Genomic DNA, 17,409 nt, shown 5'->3' with positions numbered 1-17,409 from the left:
TTAGGGTTAGGGTTAGGGTTAGGGTTAGGGTTAGGGTTAGGGTTAGGGTTAGGGTTAGGGTTAGGGTTAGGGTTAGGGTTAGGGTTAGGGTTAGGGTTAGGGTTAGGGTTAGGGTTAGGGTTAGGGTTAGGGTTAGGGTTAGGGTTAGGGTTAGGGTTAGGGTTAGGGTTAGGGTTAGGGTTAGGGTTAGGGTTAGGGTTAGGGTTAGGGTTAGGGTTAGGGTTAGGGTTAGGGTTAGGGTTAGGGTTAGGGTTAGGGTTAGGGTTAGGGTTAGGGTTAGGGTTAGGGTTAGGGTTAGGGTTAGGGTTAGGGTTAGGGTTAGGGTTAGGGTTAGGGTTAGGGTTAGGGTTAGGGTTAGGGTTAGGGTTAGGGTTAGGGTTAGGGTTAGGGTTAGGGTTAGGGTTAGGGTTAGGGTTAGGGTTAGGGTTAGGGTTAGGGTTAGGGTTAGGGTTAGGGTTAGGGTTAGGGTTAGGGTTAGGGTTAGGGTTAGGGTTAGGGTTAGGGTTAGGGTTAGGGTTAGGGTTAGGGTTAGGGTTAGGGTTAGGGTTAGGGTTAGGGTTAGGGTTAGGGTTAGGGTTAGGGTTAGGGTTAGGGTTAGGGTTAGGGTTAGGGTTAGGGTTAGGGTTAGGGTTAGGGTTAGGGTTAGGGTTAGGGTTAGGGTTAGGGTTAGGGTTAGGGTTAGGGTTAGGGTTAGGGTTAGGGTTAGGGTTAGGGTTAGGGTTAGGGTTAGGGTTAGGGTTAGGGTTAGGGTTAGGGTTAGGGTTAGGGTTAGGGTTAGGGTTAGGGTTAGGGTTAGGGTTAGGGTTAGGGTTAGGGTTAGGGTTAGGGTTAGGGTTAGGGTTAGGGTTAGGGTTAGGGTTAGGGTTAGGGTTAGGGTTAGGGTTAGGGTTAGGGTTAGGGTTAGGGTTAGGGTTAGGGTTAGGGTTAGGGTTAGGGTTAGGGTTAGGGTTAGGGTTAGGGTTAGGGTTAGGGTTAGGGTTAGGGTTAGGGTTAGGGTTAGGGTTAGGGTTAGGGTTAGGGTTAGGGTTAGGGTTAGGGTTAGGGTTAGGGTTAGGGTTAGGGTTAGGGTTAGGGTTAGGGTTAGGGTTAGGGTTAGGGTTAGGGTTAGGGTTAGGGTTAGGGTTAGGGTTAGGGTTAGGGTTAGGGTTAGGGTTAGGGTTAGGGTTAGGGTTAGGGTTAGGGTTAGGGTTAGGGTTAGGGTTAGGGTTAGGGTTAGGGTTAGGGTTAGGGTTAGGGTTAGGGTTAGGGTTAGGGTTAGGGTTAGGGTTAGGGTTAGGGTTAGGGTTAGGGTTAGGGTTAGGGTTAGGGTTAGGGTTAGGGTTAGGGTTAGGGTTAGGGTTAGGGTTAGGGTTAGGGTTAGGGTTAGGGTTAGGGTTAGGGTTAGGGTTAGGGTTAGGGTTAGGGTTAGGGTTAGGGTTAGGGTTAGGGTTAGGGTTAGGGTTAGGGTTAGGGTTAGGGTTAGGGTTAGGGTTAGGGTTAGGGTTAGGGTTAGGGTTAGGGTTAGGGTTAGGGTTAGGGTTAGGGTTAGGGTTAGGGTTAGGGTTAGGGTTAGGGTTAGGGTTAGGGTTAGGGTTAGGGTTAGGGTTAGGGTTAGGGTTAGGGTTAGGGTTAGGGTTAGGGTTAGGGTTAGGGTTAGGGTTAGGGTTAGGGTTAGGGTTAGGGTTAGGGTTAGGGTTAGGGTTAGGGTTAGGGTTAGGGTTAGGGTTAGGGTTAGGGTTAGGGTTAGGGTTAGGGTTAGGGTTAGGGTTAGGGTTAGGGTTAGGGTTAGGGTTAGGGTTAGGGTTAGGGTTAGGGTTAGGGTTAGGGTTAGGGTTAGGGTTAGGGTTAGGGTTAGGGTTAGGGTTAGGGTTAGGGTTAGGGTTAGGGTTAGGGTTAGGGTTAGGGTTAGGGTTAGGGTTAGGGTTAGGGTTAGGGTTAGGGTTAGGGTTAGGGTTAGGGTTAGGGTTAGGGTTAGGGTTAGGGTTAGGGTTAGGGTTAGGGTTAGGGTTAGGGTTAGGGTTAGGGTTAGGGTTAGGGTTAGGGTTAGGGTTAGGGTTAGGGTTAGGGTTAGGGTTAGGGTTAGGGTTAGGGTTAGGGTTAGGGTTAGGGTTAGGGTTAGGGTTAGGGTTAGGGTTAGGGTTAGGGTTAGGGTTAGGGTTAGGGTTAGGGTTAGGGTTAGGGTTAGGGTTAGGGTTAGGGTTAGGGTTAGGGTTAGGGTTAGGGTTAGGGTTAGGGTTAGGGTTAGGGTTAGGGTTAGGGTTAGGGTTAGGGTTAGGGTTAGGGTTAGGGTTAGGGTTAGGGTTAGGGTTAGGGTTAGGGTTAGGGTTAGGGTTAGGGTTAGGGTTAGGGTTAGGGTTAGGGTTAGGGTTAGGGTTAGGGTTAGGGTTAGGGTTAGGGTTAGGGTTAGGGTTAGGGTTAGGGTTAGGGTTAGGGTTAGGGTTAGGGTTAGGGTTAGGGTTAGGGTTAGGGTTAGGGTTAGGGTTAGGGTTAGGGTTAGGGTTAGGGTTAGGGTTAGGGTTAGGGTTAGGGTTAGGGTTAGGGTTAGGGTTAGGGTTAGGGTTAGGGTTAGGGTTAGGGTTAGGGTTAGGGTTAGGGTTAGGGTTAGGGTTAGGGTTAGGGTTAGGGTTAGGGTTAGGGTTAGGGTTAGGGTTAGGGTTAGGGTTAGGGTTAGGGTTAGGGTTAGGGTTAGGGTTAGGGTTAGGGTTAGGGTTAGGGTTAGGGTTAGGGTTAGGGTTAGGGTTAGGGTTAGGGTTAGGGTTAGGGTTAGGGTTAGGGTTAGGGTTAGGGTTAGGGTTAGGGTTAGGGTTAGGGTTAGGGTTAGGGTTAGGGTTAGGGTTAGGGTTAGGGTTAGGGTTAGGGTTAGGGTTAGGGTTAGGGTTAGGGTTAGGGTTAGGGTTAGGGTTAGGGTTAGGGTTAGGGTTAGGGTTAGGGTTAGGGTTAGGGTTAGGGTTAGGGTTAGGGTTAGGGTTAGGGTTAGGGTTAGGGTTAGGGTTAGGGTTAGGGTTAGGGTTAGGGTTAGGGTTAGGGTTAGGGTTAGGGTTAGGGTTAGGGTTAGGGTTAGGGTTAGGGTTAGGGTTAGGGTTAGGGTTAGGGTTAGGGTTAGGGTTAGGGTTAGGGTTAGGGTTAGGGTTAGGGTTAGGGTTAGGGTTAGGGTTAGGGTTAGGGTTAGGGTTAGGGTTAGGGTTAGGGTTAGGGTTAGGGTTAGGGTTAGGGTTAGGGTTAGGGTTAGGGTTAGGGTTAGGGTTAGGGTTAGGGTTAGGGTTAGGGTTAGGGTTAGGGTTAGGGTTAGGGTTAGGGTTAGGGTTAGGGTTAGGGTTAGGGTTAGGGTTAGGGTTAGGGTTAGGGTTAGGGTTAGGGTTAGGGTTAGGGTTAGGGTTAGGGTTAGGGTTAGGGTTAGGGTTAGGGTTAGGGTTAGGGTTAGGGTTAGGGTTAGGGTTAGGGTTAGGGTTAGGGTTAGGGTTAGGGTTAGGGTTAGGGTTAGGGTTAGGGTTAGGGTTAGGGTTAGGGTTAGGGTTAGGGTTAGGGTTAGGGTTAGGGTTAGGGTTAGGGTTAGGGTTAGGGTTAGGGTTAGGGTTAGGGTTAGGGTTAGGGTTAGGGTTAGGGTTAGGGTTAGGGTTAGGGTTAGGGTTAGGGTTAGGGTTAGGGTTAGGGTTAGGGTTAGGGTTAGGGTTAGGGTTAGGGTTAGGGTTAGGGTTAGGGTTAGGGTTAGGGTTAGGGTTAGGGTTAGGGTTAGGGTTAGGGTTAGGGTTAGGGTTAGGGTTAGGGTTAGGGTTAGGGTTAGGGTTAGGGTTAGGGTTAGGGTTAGGGTTAGGGTTAGGGTTAGGGTTAGGGTTAGGGTTAGGGTTAGGGTTAGGGTTAGGGTTAGGGTTAGGGTTAGGGTTAGGGTTAGGGTTAGGGTTAGGGTTAGGGTTAGGGTTAGGGTTAGGGTTAGGGTTAGGGTTAGGGTTAGGGTTAGGGTTAGGGTTAGGGTTAGGGTTAGGGTTAGGGTTAGGGTTAGGGTTAGGGTTAGGGTTAGGGTTAGGGTTAGGGTTAGGGTTAGGGTTAGGGTTAGGGTTAGGGTTAGGGTTAGGGTTAGGGTTAGGGTTAGGGTTAGGGTTAGGGTTAGGGTTAGGGTTAGGGTTAGGGTTAGGGTTAGGGTTAGGGTTAGGGTTAGGGTTAGGGTTAGGGTTAGGGTTAGGGTTAGGGTTAGGGTTAGGGTTAGGGTTAGGGTTAGGGTTAGGGTTAGGGTTAGGGTTAGGGTTAGGGTTAGGGTTAGGGTTAGGGTTAGGGTTAGGGTTAGGGTTAGGGTTAGGGTTAGGGTTAGGGTTAGGGTTAGGGTTAGGGTTAGGGTTAGGGTTAGGGTTAGGGTTAGGGTTAGGGTTAGGGTTAGGGTTAGGGTTAGGGTTAGGGTTAGGGTTAGGGTTAGGGTTAGGGTTAGGGTTAGGGTTAGGGTTAGGGTTAGGGTTAGGGTTAGGGTTAGGGTTAGGGTTAGGGTTAGGGTTAGGGTTAGGGTTAGGGTTAGGGTTAGGGTTAGGGTTAGGGTTAGGGTTAGGGTTAGGGTTAGGGTTAGGGTTAGGGTTAGGGTTAGGGTTAGGGTTAGGGTTAGGGTTAGGGTTAGGGTTAGGGTTAGGGTTAGGGTTAGGGTTAGGGTTAGGGTTAGGGTTAGGGTTAGGGTTAGGGTTAGGGTTAGGGTTAGGGTTAGGGTTAGGGTTAGGGTTAGGGTTAGGGTTAGGGTTAGGGTTAGGGTTAGGGTTAGGGTTAGGGTTAGGGTTAGGGTTAGGGTTAGGGTTAGGGTTAGGGTTAGGGTTAGGGTTAGGGTTAGGGTTAGGGTTAGGGTTAGGGTTAGGGTTAGGGTTAGGGTTAGGGTTAGGGTTAGGGTTAGGGTTAGGGTTAGGGTTAGGGTTAGGGTTAGGGTTAGGGTTAGGGTTAGGGTTAGGGTTAGGGTTAGGGTTAGGGTTAGGGTTAGGGTTAGGGTTAGGGTTAGGGTTAGGGTTAGGGTTAGGGTTAGGGTTAGGGTTAGGGTTAGGGTTAGGGTTAGGGTTAGGGTTAGGGTTAGGGTTAGGGTTAGGGTTAGGGTTAGGGTTAGGGTTAGGGTTAGGGTTAGGGTTAGGGTTAGGGTTAGGGTTAGGGTTAGGGTTAGGGTTAGGGTTAGGGTTAGGGTTAGGGTTAGGGTTAGGGTTAGGGTTAGGGTTAGGGTTAGGGTTAGGGTTAGGGTTAGGGTTAGGGTTAGGGTTAGGGTTAGGGTTAGGGTTAGGGTTAGGGTTAGGGTTAGGGTTAGGGTTAGGGTTAGGGTTAGGGTTAGGGTTAGGGTTAGGGTTAGGGTTAGGGTTAGGGTTAGGGTTAGGGTTAGGGTTAGGGTTAGGGTTAGGGTTAGGGTTAGGGTTAGGGTTAGGGTTAGGGTTAGGGTTAGGGTTAGGGTTAGGGTTAGGGTTAGGGTTAGGGTTAGGGTTAGGGTTAGGGTTAGGGTTAGGGTTAGGGTTAGGGTTAGGGTTAGGGTTAGGGTTAGGGTTAGGGTTAGGGTTAGGGTTAGGGTTAGGGTTAGGGTTAGGGTTAGGGTTAGGGTTAGGGTTAGGGTTAGGGTTAGGGTTAGGGTTAGGGTTAGGGTTAGGGTTAGGGTTAGGGTTAGGGTTAGGGTTAGGGTTAGGGTTAGGGTTAGGGTTAGGGTTAGGGTTAGGGTTAGGGTTAGGGTTAGGGTTAGGGTTAGGGTTAGGGTTAGGGTTAGGGTTAGGGTTAGGGTTAGGGTTAGGGTTAGGGTTAGGGTTAGGGTTAGGGTTAGGGTTAGGGTTAGGGTTAGGGTTAGGGTTAGGGTTAGGGTTAGGGTTAGGGTTAGGGTTAGGGTTAGGGTTAGGGTTAGGGTTAGGGTTAGGGTTAGGGTTAGGGTTAGGGTTAGGGTTAGGGTTAGGGTTAGGGTTAGGGTTAGGGTTAGGGTTAGGGTTAGGGTTAGGGTTAGGGTTAGGGTTAGGGTTAGGGTTAGGGTTAGGGTTAGGGTTAGGGTTAGGGTTAGGGTTAGGGTTAGGGTTAGGGTTAGGGTTAGGGTTAGGGTTAGGGTTAGGGTTAGGGTTAGGGTTAGGGTTAGGGTTAGGGTTAGGGTTAGGGTTAGGGTTAGGGTTAGGGTTAGGGTTAGGGTTAGGGTTAGGGTTAGGGTTAGGGTTAGGGTTAGGGTTAGGGTTAGGGTTAGGGTTAGGGTTAGGGTTAGGGTTAGGGTTAGGGTTAGGGTTAGGGTTAGGGTTAGGGTTAGGGTTAGGGTTAGGGTTAGGGTTAGGGTTAGGGTTAGGGTTAGGGTTAGGGTTAGGGTTAGGGTTAGGGTTAGGGTTAGGGTTAGGGTTAGGGTTAGGGTTAGGGTTAGGGTTAGGGTTAGGGTTAGGGTTAGGGTTAGGGTTAGGGTTAGGGTTAGGGTTAGGGTTAGGGTTAGGGTTAGGGTTAGGGTTAGGGTTAGGGTTAGGGTTAGGGTTAGGGTTAGGGTTAGGGTTAGGGTTAGGGTTAGGGTTAGGGTTAGGGTTAGGGTTAGGGTTAGGGTTAGGGTTAGGGTTAGGGTTAGGGTTAGGGTTAGGGTTAGGGTTAGGGTTAGGGTTAGGGTTAGGGTTAGGGTTAGGGTTAGGGTTAGGGTTAGGGTTAGGGTTAGGGTTAGGGTTAGGGTTAGGGTTAGGGTTAGGGTTAGGGTTAGGGTTAGGGTTAGGGTTAGGGTTAGGGTTAGGGTTAGGGTTAGGGTTAGGGTTAGGGTTAGGGTTAGGGTTAGGGTTAGGGTTAGGGTTAGGGTTAGGGTTAGGGTTAGGGTTAGGGTTAGGGTTAGGGTTAGGGTTAGGGTTAGGGTTAGGGTTAGGGTTAGGGTTAGGGTTAGGGTTAGGGTTAGGGTTAGGGTTAGGGTTAGGGTTAGGGTTAGGGTTAGGGTTAGGGTTAGGGTTAGGGTTAGGGTTAGGGTTAGGGTTAGGGTTAGGGTTAGGGTTAGGGTTAGGGTTAGGGTTAGGGTTAGGGTTAGGGTTAGGGTTAGGGTTAGGGTTAGGGTTAGGGTTAGGGTTAGGGTTAGGGTTAGGGTTAGGGTTAGGGTTAGGGTTAGGGTTAGGGTTAGGGTTAGGGTTAGGGTTAGGGTTAGGGTTAGGGTTAGGGTTAGGGTTAGGGTTAGGGTTAGGGTTAGGGTTAGGGTTAGGGTTAGGGTTAGGGTTAGGGTTAGGGTTAGGGTTAGGGTTAGGGTTAGGGTTAGGGTTAGGGTTAGGGTTAGGGTTAGGGTTAGGGTTAGGGTTAGGGTTAGGGTTAGGGTTAGGGTTAGGGTTAGGGTTAGGGTTAGGGTTAGGGTTAGGGTTAGGGTTAGGGTTAGGGTTAGGGTTAGGGTTAGGGTTAGGGTTAGGGTTAGGGTTAGGGTTAGGGTTAGGGTTAGGGTTAGGGTTAGGGTTAGGGTTAGGGTTAGGGTTAGGGTTAGGGTTAGGGTTAGGGTTAGGGTTAGGGTTAGGGTTAGGGTTAGGGTTAGGGTTAGGGTTAGGGTTAGGGTTAGGGTTAGGGTTAGGGTTAGGGTTAGGGTTAGGGTTAGGGTTAGGGTTAGGGTTAGGGTTAGGGTTAGGGTTAGGGTTAGGGTTAGGGTTAGGGTTAGGGTTAGGGTTAGGGTTAGGGTTAGGGTTAGGGTTAGGGTTAGGGTTAGGGTTAGGGTTAGGGTTAGGGTTAGGGTTAGGGTTAGGGTTAGGGTTAGGGTTAGGGTTAGGGTTAGGGTTAGGGTTAGGGTTAGGGTTAGGGTTAGGGTTAGGGTTAGGGTTAGGGTTAGGGTTAGGGTTAGGGTTAGGGTTAGGGTTAGGGTTAGGGTTAGGGTTAGGGTTAGGGTTAGGGTTAGGGTTAGGGTTAGGGTTAGGGTTAGGGTTAGGGTTAGGGTTAGGGTTAGGGTTAGGGTTAGGGTTAGGGTTAGGGTTAGGGTTAGGGTTAGGGTTAGGGTTAGGGTTAGGGTTAGGGTTAGGGTTAGGGTTAGGGTTAGGGTTAGGGTTAGGGTTAGGGTTAGGGTTAGGGTTAGGGTTAGGGTTAGGGTTAGGGTTAGGGTTAGGGTTAGGGTTAGGGTTAGGGTTAGGGTTAGGGTTAGGGTTAGGGTTAGGGTTAGGGTTAGGGTTAGGGTTAGGGTTAGGGTTAGGGTTAGGGTTAGGGTTAGGGTTAGGGTTAGGGTTAGGGTTAGGGTTAGGGTTAGGGTTAGGGTTAGGGTTAGGGTTAGGGTTAGGGTTAGGGTTAGGGTTAGGGTTAGGGTTAGGGTTAGGGTTAGGGTTAGGGTTAGGGTTAGGGTTAGGGTTAGGGTTAGGGTTAGGGTTAGGGTTAGGGTTAGGGTTAGGGTTAGGGTTAGGGTTAGGGTTAGGGTTAGGGTTAGGGTTAGGGTTAGGGTTAGGGTTAGGGTTAGGGTTAGGGTTAGGGTTAGGGTTAGGGTTAGGGTTAGGGTTAGGGTTAGGGTTAGGGTTAGGGTTAGGGTTAGGGTTAGGGTTAGGGTTAGGGTTAGGGTTAGGGTTAGGGTTAGGGTTAGGGTTAGGGTTAGGGTTAGGGTTAGGGTTAGGGTTAGGGTTAGGGTTAGGGTTAGGGTTAGGGTTAGGGTTAGGGTTAGGGTTAGGGTTAGGGTTAGGGTTAGGGTTAGGGTTAGGGTTAGGGTTAGGGTTAGGGTTAGGGTTAGGGTTAGGGTTAGGGTTAGGGTTAGGGTTAGGGTTAGGGTTAGGGTTAGGGTTAGGGTTAGGGTTAGGGTTAGGGTTAGGGTTAGGGTTAGGGTTAGGGTTAGGGTTAGGGTTAGGGTTAGGGTTAGGGTTAGGGTTAGGGTTAGGGTTAGGGTTAGGGTTAGGGTTAGGGTTAGGGTTAGGGTTAGGGTTAGGGTTAGGGTTAGGGTTAGGGTTAGGGTTAGGGTTAGGGTTAGGGTTAGGGTTAGGGTTAGGGTTAGGGTTAGGGTTAGGGTTAGGGTTAGGGTTAGGGTTAGGGTTAGGGTTAGGGTTAGGGTTAGGGTTAGGGTTAGGGTTAGGGTTAGGGTTAGGGTTAGGGTTAGGGTTAGGGTTAGGGTTAGGGTTAGGGTTAGGGTTAGGGTTAGGGTTAGGGTTAGGGTTAGGGTTAGGGTTAGGGTTAGGGTTAGGGTTAGGGTTAGGGTTAGGGTTAGGGTTAGGGTTAGGGTTAGGGTTAGGGTTAGGGTTAGGGTTAGGGTTAGGGTTAGGGTTAGGGTTAGGGTTAGGGTTAGGGTTAGGGTTAGGGTTAGGGTTAGGGTTAGGGTTAGGGTTAGGGTTAGGGTTAGGGTTAGGGTTAGGGTTAGGGTTAGGGTTAGGGTTAGGGTTAGGGTTAGGGTTAGGGTTAGGGTTAGGGTTAGGGTTAGGGTTAGGGTTAGGGTTAGGGTTAGGGTTAGGGTTAGGGTTAGGGTTAGGGTTAGGGTTAGGGTTAGGGTTAGGGTTAGGGTTAGGGTTAGGGTTAGGGTTAGGGTTAGGGTTAGGGTTAGGGTTAGGGTTAGGGTTAGGGTTAGGGTTAGGGTTAGGGTTAGGGTTAGGGTTAGGGTTAGGGTTAGGGTTAGGGTTAGGGTTAGGGTTAGGGTTAGGGTTAGGGTTAGGGTTAGGGTTAGGGTTAGGGTTAGGGTTAGGGTTAGGGTTAGGGTTAGGGTTAGGGTTAGGGTTAGGGTTAGGGTTAGGGTTAGGGTTAGGGTTAGGGTTAGGGTTAGGGTTAGGGTTAGGGTTAGGGTTAGGGTTAGGGTTAGGGTTAGGGTTAGGGTTAGGGTTAGGGTTAGGGTTAGGGTTAGGGTTAGGGTTAGGGTTAGGGTTAGGGTTAGGGTTAGGGTTAGGGTTAGGGTTAGGGTTAGGGTTAGGGTTAGGGTTAGGGTTAGGGTTAGGGTTAGGGTTAGGGTTAGGGTTAGGGTTAGGGTTAGGGTTAGGGTTAGGGTTAGGGTTAGGGTTAGGGTTAGGGTTAGGGTTAGGGTTAGGGTTAGGGTTAGGGTTAGGGTTAGGGTTAGGGTTAGGGTTAGGGTTAGGGTTAGGGTTAGGGTTAGGGTTAGGGTTAGGGTTAGGGTTAGGGTTAGGGTTAGGGTTAGGGTTAGGGTTAGGGTTAGGGTTAGGGTTAGGGTTAGGGTTAGGGTTAGGGTTAGGGTTAGGGTTAGGGTTAGGGTTAGGGTTAGGGTTAGGGTTAGGGTTAGGGTTAGGGTTAGGGTTAGGGTTAGGGTTAGGGTTAGGGTTAGGGTTAGGGTTAGGGTTAGGGTTAGGGTTAGGGTTAGGGTTAGGGTTAGGGTTAGGGTTAGGGTTAGGGTTAGGGTTAGGGTTAGGGTTAGGGTTAGGGTTAGGGTTAGGGTTAGGGTTAGGGTTAGGGTTAGGGTTAGGGTTAGGGTTAGGGTTAGGGTTAGGGTTAGGGTTAGGGTTAGGGTTAGGGTTAGGGTTAGGGTTAGGGTTAGGGTTAGGGTTAGGGTTAGGGTTAGGGTTAGGGTTAGGGTTAGGGTTAGGGTTAGGGTTAGGGTTAGGGTTAGGGTTAGGGTTAGGGTTAGGGTTAGGGTTAGGGTTAGGGTTAGGGTTAGGGTTAGGGTTAGGGTTAGGGTTAGGGTTAGGGTTAGGGTTAGGGTTAGGGTTAGGGTTAGGGTTAGGGTTAGGGTTAGGGTTAGGGTTAGGGTTAGGGTTAGGGTTAGGGTTAGGGTTAGGGTTAGGGTTAGGGTTAGGGTTAGGGTTAGGGTTAGGGTTAGGGTTAGGGTTAGGGTTAGGGTTAGGGTTAGGGTTAGGGTTAGGGTTAGGGTTAGGGTTAGGGTTAGGGTTAGGGTTAGGGTTAGGGTTAGGGTTAGGGTTAGGGTTAGGGTTAGGGTTAGGGTTAGGGTTAGGGTTAGGGTTAGGGTTAGGGTTAGGGTTAGGGTTAGGGTTAGGGTTAGGGTTAGGGTTAGGGTTAGGGTTAGGGTTAGGGTTAGGGTTAGGGTTAGGGTTAGGGTTAGGGTTAGGGTTAGGGTTAGGGTTAGGGTTAGGGTTAGGGTTAGGGTTAGGGTTAGGGTTAGGGTTAGGGTTAGGGTTAGGGTTAGGGTTAGGGTTAGGGTTAGGGTTAGGGTTAGGGTTAGGGTTAGGGTTAGGGTTAGGGTTAGGGTTAGGGTTAGGGTTAGGGTTAGGGTTAGGGTTAGGGTTAGGGTTAGGGTTAGGGTTAGGGTTAGGGTTAGGGTTAGGGTTAGGGTTAGGGTTAGGGTTAGGGTTAGGGTTAGGGTTAGGGTTAGGGTTAGGGTTAGGGTTAGGGTTAGGGTTAGGGTTAGGGTTAGGGTTAGGGTTAGGGTTAGGGTTAGGGTTAGGGTTAGGGTTAGGGTTAGGGTTAGGGTTAGGGTTAGGGTTAGGGTTAGGGTTAGGGTTAGGGTTAGGGTTAGGGTTAGGGTTAGGGTTAGGGTTAGGGTTAGGGTTAGGGTTAGGGTTAGGGTTAGGGTTAGGGTTAGGGTTAGGGTTAGGGTTAGGGTTAGGGTTAGGGTTAGGGTTAGGGTTAGGGTTAGGGTTAGGGTTAGGGTTAGGGTTAGGGTTAGGGTTAGGGTTAGGGTTAGGGTTAGGGTTAGGGTTAGGGTTAGGGTTAGGGTTAGGGTTAGGGTTAGGGTTAGGGTTAGGGTTAGGGTTAGGGTTAGGGTTAGGGTTAGGGTTAGGGTTAGGGTTAGGGTTAGGGTTAGGGTTAGGGTTAGGGTTAGGGTTAGGGTTAGGGTTAGGGTTAGGGTTAGGGTTAGGGTTAGGGTTAGGGTTAGGGTTAGGGTTAGGGTTAGGGTTAGGGTTAGGGTTAGGGTTAGGGTTAGGGTTAGGGTTAGGGTTAGGGTTAGGGTTAGGGTTAGGGTTAGGGTTAGGGTTAGGGTTAGGGTTAGGGTTAGGGTTAGGGTTAGGGTTAGGGTTAGGGTTAGGGTTAGGGTTAGGGTTAGGGTTAGGGTTAGGGTTAGGGTTAGGGTTAGGGTTAGGGTTAGGGTTAGGGTTAGGGTTAGGGTTAGGGTTAGGGTTAGGGTTAGGGTTAGGGTTAGGGTTAGGGTTAGGGTTAGGGTTAGGGTTAGGGTTAGGGTTAGGGTTAGGGTTAGGGTTAGGGTTAGGGTTAGGGTTAGGGTTAGGGTTAGGGTTAGGGTTAGGGTTAGGGTTAGGGTTAGGGTTAGGGTTAGGGTTAGGGTTAGGGTTAGGGTTAGGGTTAGGGTTAGGGTTAGGGTTAGGGTTAGGGTTAGGGTTAGGGTTAGGGTTAGGGTTAGGGTTAGGGTTAGGGTTAGGGTTAGGGTTAGGGTTAGGGTTAGGGTTAGGGTTAGGGTTAGGGTTAGGGTTAGGGTTAGGGTTAGGGTTAGGGTTAGGGTTAGGGTTAGGGTTAGGGTTAGGGTTAGGGTTAGGGTTAGGGTTAGGGTTAGGGTTAGGGTTAGGGTTAGGGTTAGGGTTAGGGTTAGGGTTAGGGTTAGGGTTAGGGTTAGGGTTAGGGTTAGGGTTAGGGTTAGGGTTAGGGTTAGGGTTAGGGTTAGGGTTAGGGTTAGGGTTAGGGTTAGGGTTAGGGTTAGGGTTAGGGTTAGGGTTAGGGTTAGGGTTAGGGTTAGGGTTAGGGTTAGGGTTAGGGTTAGGGTTAGGGTTAGGGTTAGGGTTAGGGTTAGGGTTAGGGTTAGGGTTAGGGTTAGGGTTAGGGTTAGGGTTAGGGTTAGGGTTAGGGTTAGGGTTAGGGTTAGGGTTAGGGTTAGGGTTAGGGTTAGGGTTAGGGTTAGGGTTAGGGTTAGGGTTAGGGTTAGGGTTAGGGTTAGGGTTAGGGTTAGGGTTAGGGTTAGGGTTAGGGTTAGGGTTAGGGTTAGGGTTAGGGTTAGGGTTAGGGTTAGGGTTAGGGTTAGGGTTAGGGTTAGGGTTAGGGTTAGGGTTAGGGTTAGGGTTAGGGTTAGGGTTAGGGTTAGGGTTAGGGTTAGGGTTAGGGTTAGGGTTAGGGTTAGGGTTAGGGTTAGGGTTAGGGTTAGGGTTAGGGTTAGGGTTAGGGTTAGGGTTAGGGTTAGGGTTAGGGTTAGGGTTAGGGTTAGGGTTAGGGTTAGGGTTAGGGTTAGGGTTAGGGTTAGGGTTAGGGTTAGGGTTAGGGTTAGGGTTAGGGTTAGGGTTAGGGTTAGGGTTAGGGTTAGGGTTAGGGTTAGGGTTAGGGTTAGGGTTAGGGTTAGGGTTAGGGTTAGGGTTAGGGTTAGGGTTAGGGTTAGGGTTAGGGTTAGGGTTAGGGTTAGGGTTAGGGTTAGGGTTAGGGTTAGGGTTAGGGTTAGGGTTAGGGTTAGGGTTAGGGTTAGGGTTAGGGTTAGGGTTAGGGTTAGGGTTAGGGTTAGGGTTAGGGTTAGGGTTAGGGTTAGGGTTAGGGTTAGGGTTAGGGTTAGGGTTAGGGTTAGGGTTAGGGTTAGGGTTAGGGTTAGGGTTAGGGTTAGGGTTAGGGTTAGGGTTAGGGTTAGGGTTAGGGTTAGGGTTAGGGTTAGGGTTAGGGTTAGGGTTAGGGTTAGGGTTAGGGTTAGGGTTAGGGTTAGGGTTAGGGTTAGGGTTAGGGTTAGGGTTAGGGTTAGGGTTAGGGTTAGGGTTAGGGTTAGGGTTAGGGTTAGGGTTAGGGTTAGGGTTAGGGTTAGGGTTAGGGTTAGGGTTAGGGTTAGGGTTAGGGTTAGGGTTAGGGTTAGGGTTAGGGTTAGGGTTAGGGTTAGGGTTAGGGTTAGGGTTAGGGTTAGGGTTAGGGTTAGGGTTAGGGTTAGGGTTAGGGTTAGGGTTAGGGTTAGGGTTAGGGTTAGGGTTAGGGTTAGGGTTAGGGTTAGGGTTAGGGTTAGGGTTAGGGTTAGGGTTAGGGTTAGGGTTAGGGTTAGGGTTAGGGTTAGGGTTAGGGTTAGGGTTAGGGTTAGGGTTAGGGTTAGGGTTAGGGTTAGGGTTAGGGTTAGGGTTAGGGTTAGGGTTAGGGTTAGGGTTAGGGTTAGGGTTAGGGTTAGGGTTAGGGTTAGGGTTAGGGTTAGGGTTAGGGTTAGGGTTAGGGTTAGGGTTAGGGTTAGGGTTAGGGTTAGGGTTAGGGTTAGGGTTAGGGTTAGGGTTAGGGTTAGGGTTAGGGTTAGGGTTAGGGTTAGGGTTAGGGTTAGGGTTAGGGTTAGGGTTAGGGTTAGGGTTAGGGTTAGGGTTAGGGTTAGGGTTAGGGTTAGGGTTAGGGTTAGGGTTAGGGTTAGGGTTAGGGTTAGGGTTAGGGTTAGGGTTAGGGTTAGGGTTAGGGTTAGGGTTAGGGTTAGGGTTAGGGTTAGGGTTAGGGTTAGGGTTAGGGTTAGGGTTAGGGTTAGGGTTAGGGTTAGGGTTAGGGTTAGGGTTAGGGTTAGGGTTAGGGTTAGGGTTAGGGTTAGGGTTAGGGTTAGGGTTAGGGTTAGGGTTAGGGTTAGGGTTAGGGTTAGGGTTAGGGTTAGGGTTAGGGTTAGGGTTAGGGTTAGGGTTAGGGTTAGGGTTAGGGTTAGGGTTAGGGTTAGGGTTAGGGTTAGGGTTAGGGTTAGGGTTAGGGTTAGGGTTAGGGTTAGGGTTAGGGTTAGGGTTAGGGTTAGGGTTAGGGTTAGGGTTAGGGTTAGGGTTAGGGTTAGGGTTAGGGTTAGGGTTAGGGTTAGGGTTAGGGTTAGGGTTAGGGTTAGGGTTAGGGTTAGGGTTAGGGTTAGGGTTAGGGTTAGGGTTAGGGTTAGGGTTAGGGTTAGGGTTAGGGTTAGGGTTAGGGTTAGGGTTAGGGTTAGGGTTAGGGTTAGGGTTAGGGTTAGGGTTAGGGTTAGGGTTAGGGTTAGGGTTAGGGTTAGGGTTAGGGTTAGGGTTAGGGTTAGGGTTAGGGTTAGGGTTAGGGTTAGGGTTAGGGTTAGGGTTAGGGTTAGGGTTAGGGTTAGGGTTAGGGTTAGGGTTAGGGTTAGGGTTAGGGTTAGGGTTAGGGTTAGGGTTAGGGTTAGGGTTAGGGTTAGGGTTAGGGTTAGGGTTAGGGTTAGGGTTAGGGTTAGGGTTAGGGTTAGGGTTAGGGTTAGGGTTAGGGTTAGGGTTAGGGTTAGGGTTAGGGTTAGGGTTAGGGTTAGGGTTAGGGTTAGGGTTAGGGTTAGGGTTAGGGTTAGGGTTAGGGTTAGGGTTAGGGTTAGGGTTAGGGTTAGGGTTAGGGTTAGGGTTAGGGTTAGGGTTAGGGTTAGGGTTAGGGTTAGGGTTAGGGTTAGGGTTAGGGTTAGGGTTAGGGTTAGGGTTAGGGTTAGGGTTAGGGTTAGGGTTAGGGTTAGGGTTAGGGTTAGGGTTAGGGTTAGGGTTAGGGTTAGGGTTAGGGTTAGGGTTAGGGTTAGGGTTAGGGTTAGGGTTAGGGTTAGGGTTAGGGTTAGGGTTAGGGTTAGGGTTAGGGTTAGGGTTAGGGTTAGGGTTAGGGTTAGGGTTAGGGTTAGGGTTAGGGTTAGGGTTAGGGTTAGGGTTAGGGTTAGGGTTAGGGTTAGGGTTAGGGTTAGGGTTAGGGTTAGGGTTAGGGTTAGGGTTAGGGTTAGGGTTAGGGTTAGGGTTAGGGTTAGGGTTAGGGTTAGGGTTAGGGTTAGGGTTAGGGTTAGGGTTAGGGTTAGGGTTAGGGTTAGGGTTAGGGTTAGGGTTAGGGTTAGGGTTAGGGTTAGGGTTAGGGTTAGGGTTAGGGTTAGGGTTAGGGTTAGGGTTAGGGTTAGGGTTAGGGTTAGGGTTAGGGTTAGGGTTAGGGTTAGGGTTAGGGTTAGGGTTAGGGTTAGGGTTAGGGTTAGGGTTAGGGTTAGGGTTAGGGTTAGGGTTAGGGTTAGGGTTAGGGTTAGGGTTAGGGTTAGGGTTAGGGTTAGGGTTAGGGTTAGGGTTAGGGTTAGGGTTAGGGTTAGGGTTAGGGTTAGGGTTAGGGTTAGGGTTAGGGTTAGGGTTAGGGTTAGGGTTAGGGTTAGGGTTAGGGTTAGGGTTAGGGTTAGGGTTAGGGTTAGGGTTAGGGTTAGGGTTAGGGTTAGGGTTAGGGTTAGGGTTAGGGTTAGGGTTAGGGTTAGGGTTAGGGTTAGGGTTAGGGTTAGGGTTAGGGTTAGGGTTAGGGTTAGGGTTAGGGTTAGGGTTAGGGTTAGGGTTAGGGTTAGGGTTAGGGTTAGGGTTAGGGTTAGGGTTAGGGTTAGGGTTAGGGTTAGGGTTAGGGTTAGGGTTAGGGTTAGGGTTAGGGTTAGGGTTAGGGTTAGGGTTAGGGTTAGGGTTAGGGTTAGGGTTAGGGTTAGGGTTAGGGTTAGGGTTAGGGTTAGGGTTAGGGTTAGGGTTAGGGTTAGGGTTAGGGTTAGGGTTAGGGTTAGGGTTAGGGTTAGGGTTAGGGTTAGGGTTAGGGTTAGGGTTAGGGTTAGGGTTAGGGTTAGGGTTAGGGTTAGGGTTAGGGTTAGGGTTAGGGTTAGGGTTAGGGTTAGGGTTAGGGTTAGGGTTAGGGTTAGGGTTAGGGTTAGGGTTAGGGTTAGGGTTAGGGTTAGGGTTAGGGTTAGGGTTAGGGTTAGGGTTAGGGTTAGGGTTAGGGTTAGGGTTAGGGTTAGGGTTAGGGTTAGGGTTAGGGTTAGGGTTAGGGTTAGGGTTAGGGTTAGGGTTAGGGTTAGGGTTAGGGTTAGGGTTAGGGTTAGGGTTAGGGTTAGGGTTAGGGTTAGGGTTAGGGTTAGGGTTAGGGTTAGGGTTAGGGTTAGGGTTAGGGTTAGGGTTAGGGTTAGGGTTAGGGTTAGGGTTAGGGTTAGGGTTAGGGTTAGGGTTAGGGTTAGGGTTAGGGTTAGGGTTAGGGTTAGGGTTAGGGTTAGGGTTAGGGTTAGGGTTAGGGTTAGGGTTAGGGTTAGGGTTAGGGTTAGGGTTAGGGTTAGGGTTAGGGTTAGGGTTAGGGTTAGGGTTAGGGTTAGGGTTAGGGTTAGGGTTAGGGTTAGGGTTAGGGTTAGGGTTAGGGTTAGGGTTAGGGTTAGGGTTAGGGTTAGGGTTAGGGTTAGGGTTAGGGTTAGGGTTAGGGTTAGGGTTAGGGTTAGGGTTAGGGTTAGGGTTAGGGTTAGGGTTAGGGTTAGGGTTAGGGTTAGGGTTAGGGTTAGGGTTAGGGTTAGGGTTAGGGTTAGGGTTAGGGTTAGGGTTAGGGTTAGGGTTAGGGTTAGGGTTAGGGTTAGGGTTAGGGTTAGGGTTAGGGTTAGGGTTAGGGTTAGGGTTAGGGTTAGGGTTAGGGTTAGGGTTAGGGTTAGGGTTAGGGTTAGGGTTAGGGTTAGGGTTAGGGTTAGGGTTAGGGTTAGGGTTAGGGTTAGGGTTAGGGTTAGGGTTAGGGTTAGGGTTAGGGTTAGGGTTAGGGTTAGGGTTAGGGTTAGGGTTAGGGTTAGGGTTAGGGTTAGGGTTAGGGTTAGGGTTAGGGTTAGGGTTAGGGTTAGGGTTAGGGTTAGGGTTAGGGTTAGGGTTAGGGTTAGGGTTAGGGTTAGGGTTAGGGTTAGGGTTAGGGTTAGGGTTAGGGTTAGGGTTAGGGTTAGGGTTAGGGTTAGGGTTAGGGTTAGGGTTAGGGTTAGGGTTAGGGTTAGGGTTAGGGTTAGGGTTAGGGTTAGGGTTAGGGTTAGGGTTAGGGTTA

This window comes from Heloderma suspectum, chromosome 10 (assembly GCF_057233095.1).
Source record: "Heloderma suspectum isolate Gila_16-S chromosome 10, 16-S_ref, whole genome shotgun sequence".
NCBI classification, from domain to species: domain Eukaryota; kingdom Metazoa; phylum Chordata; class Lepidosauria; order Squamata; family Helodermatidae; genus Heloderma; species Heloderma suspectum.
The sequence above is the reverse complement of the archived record's forward strand: the minus strand, read 5'-3'. Positions refer to the sequence as shown.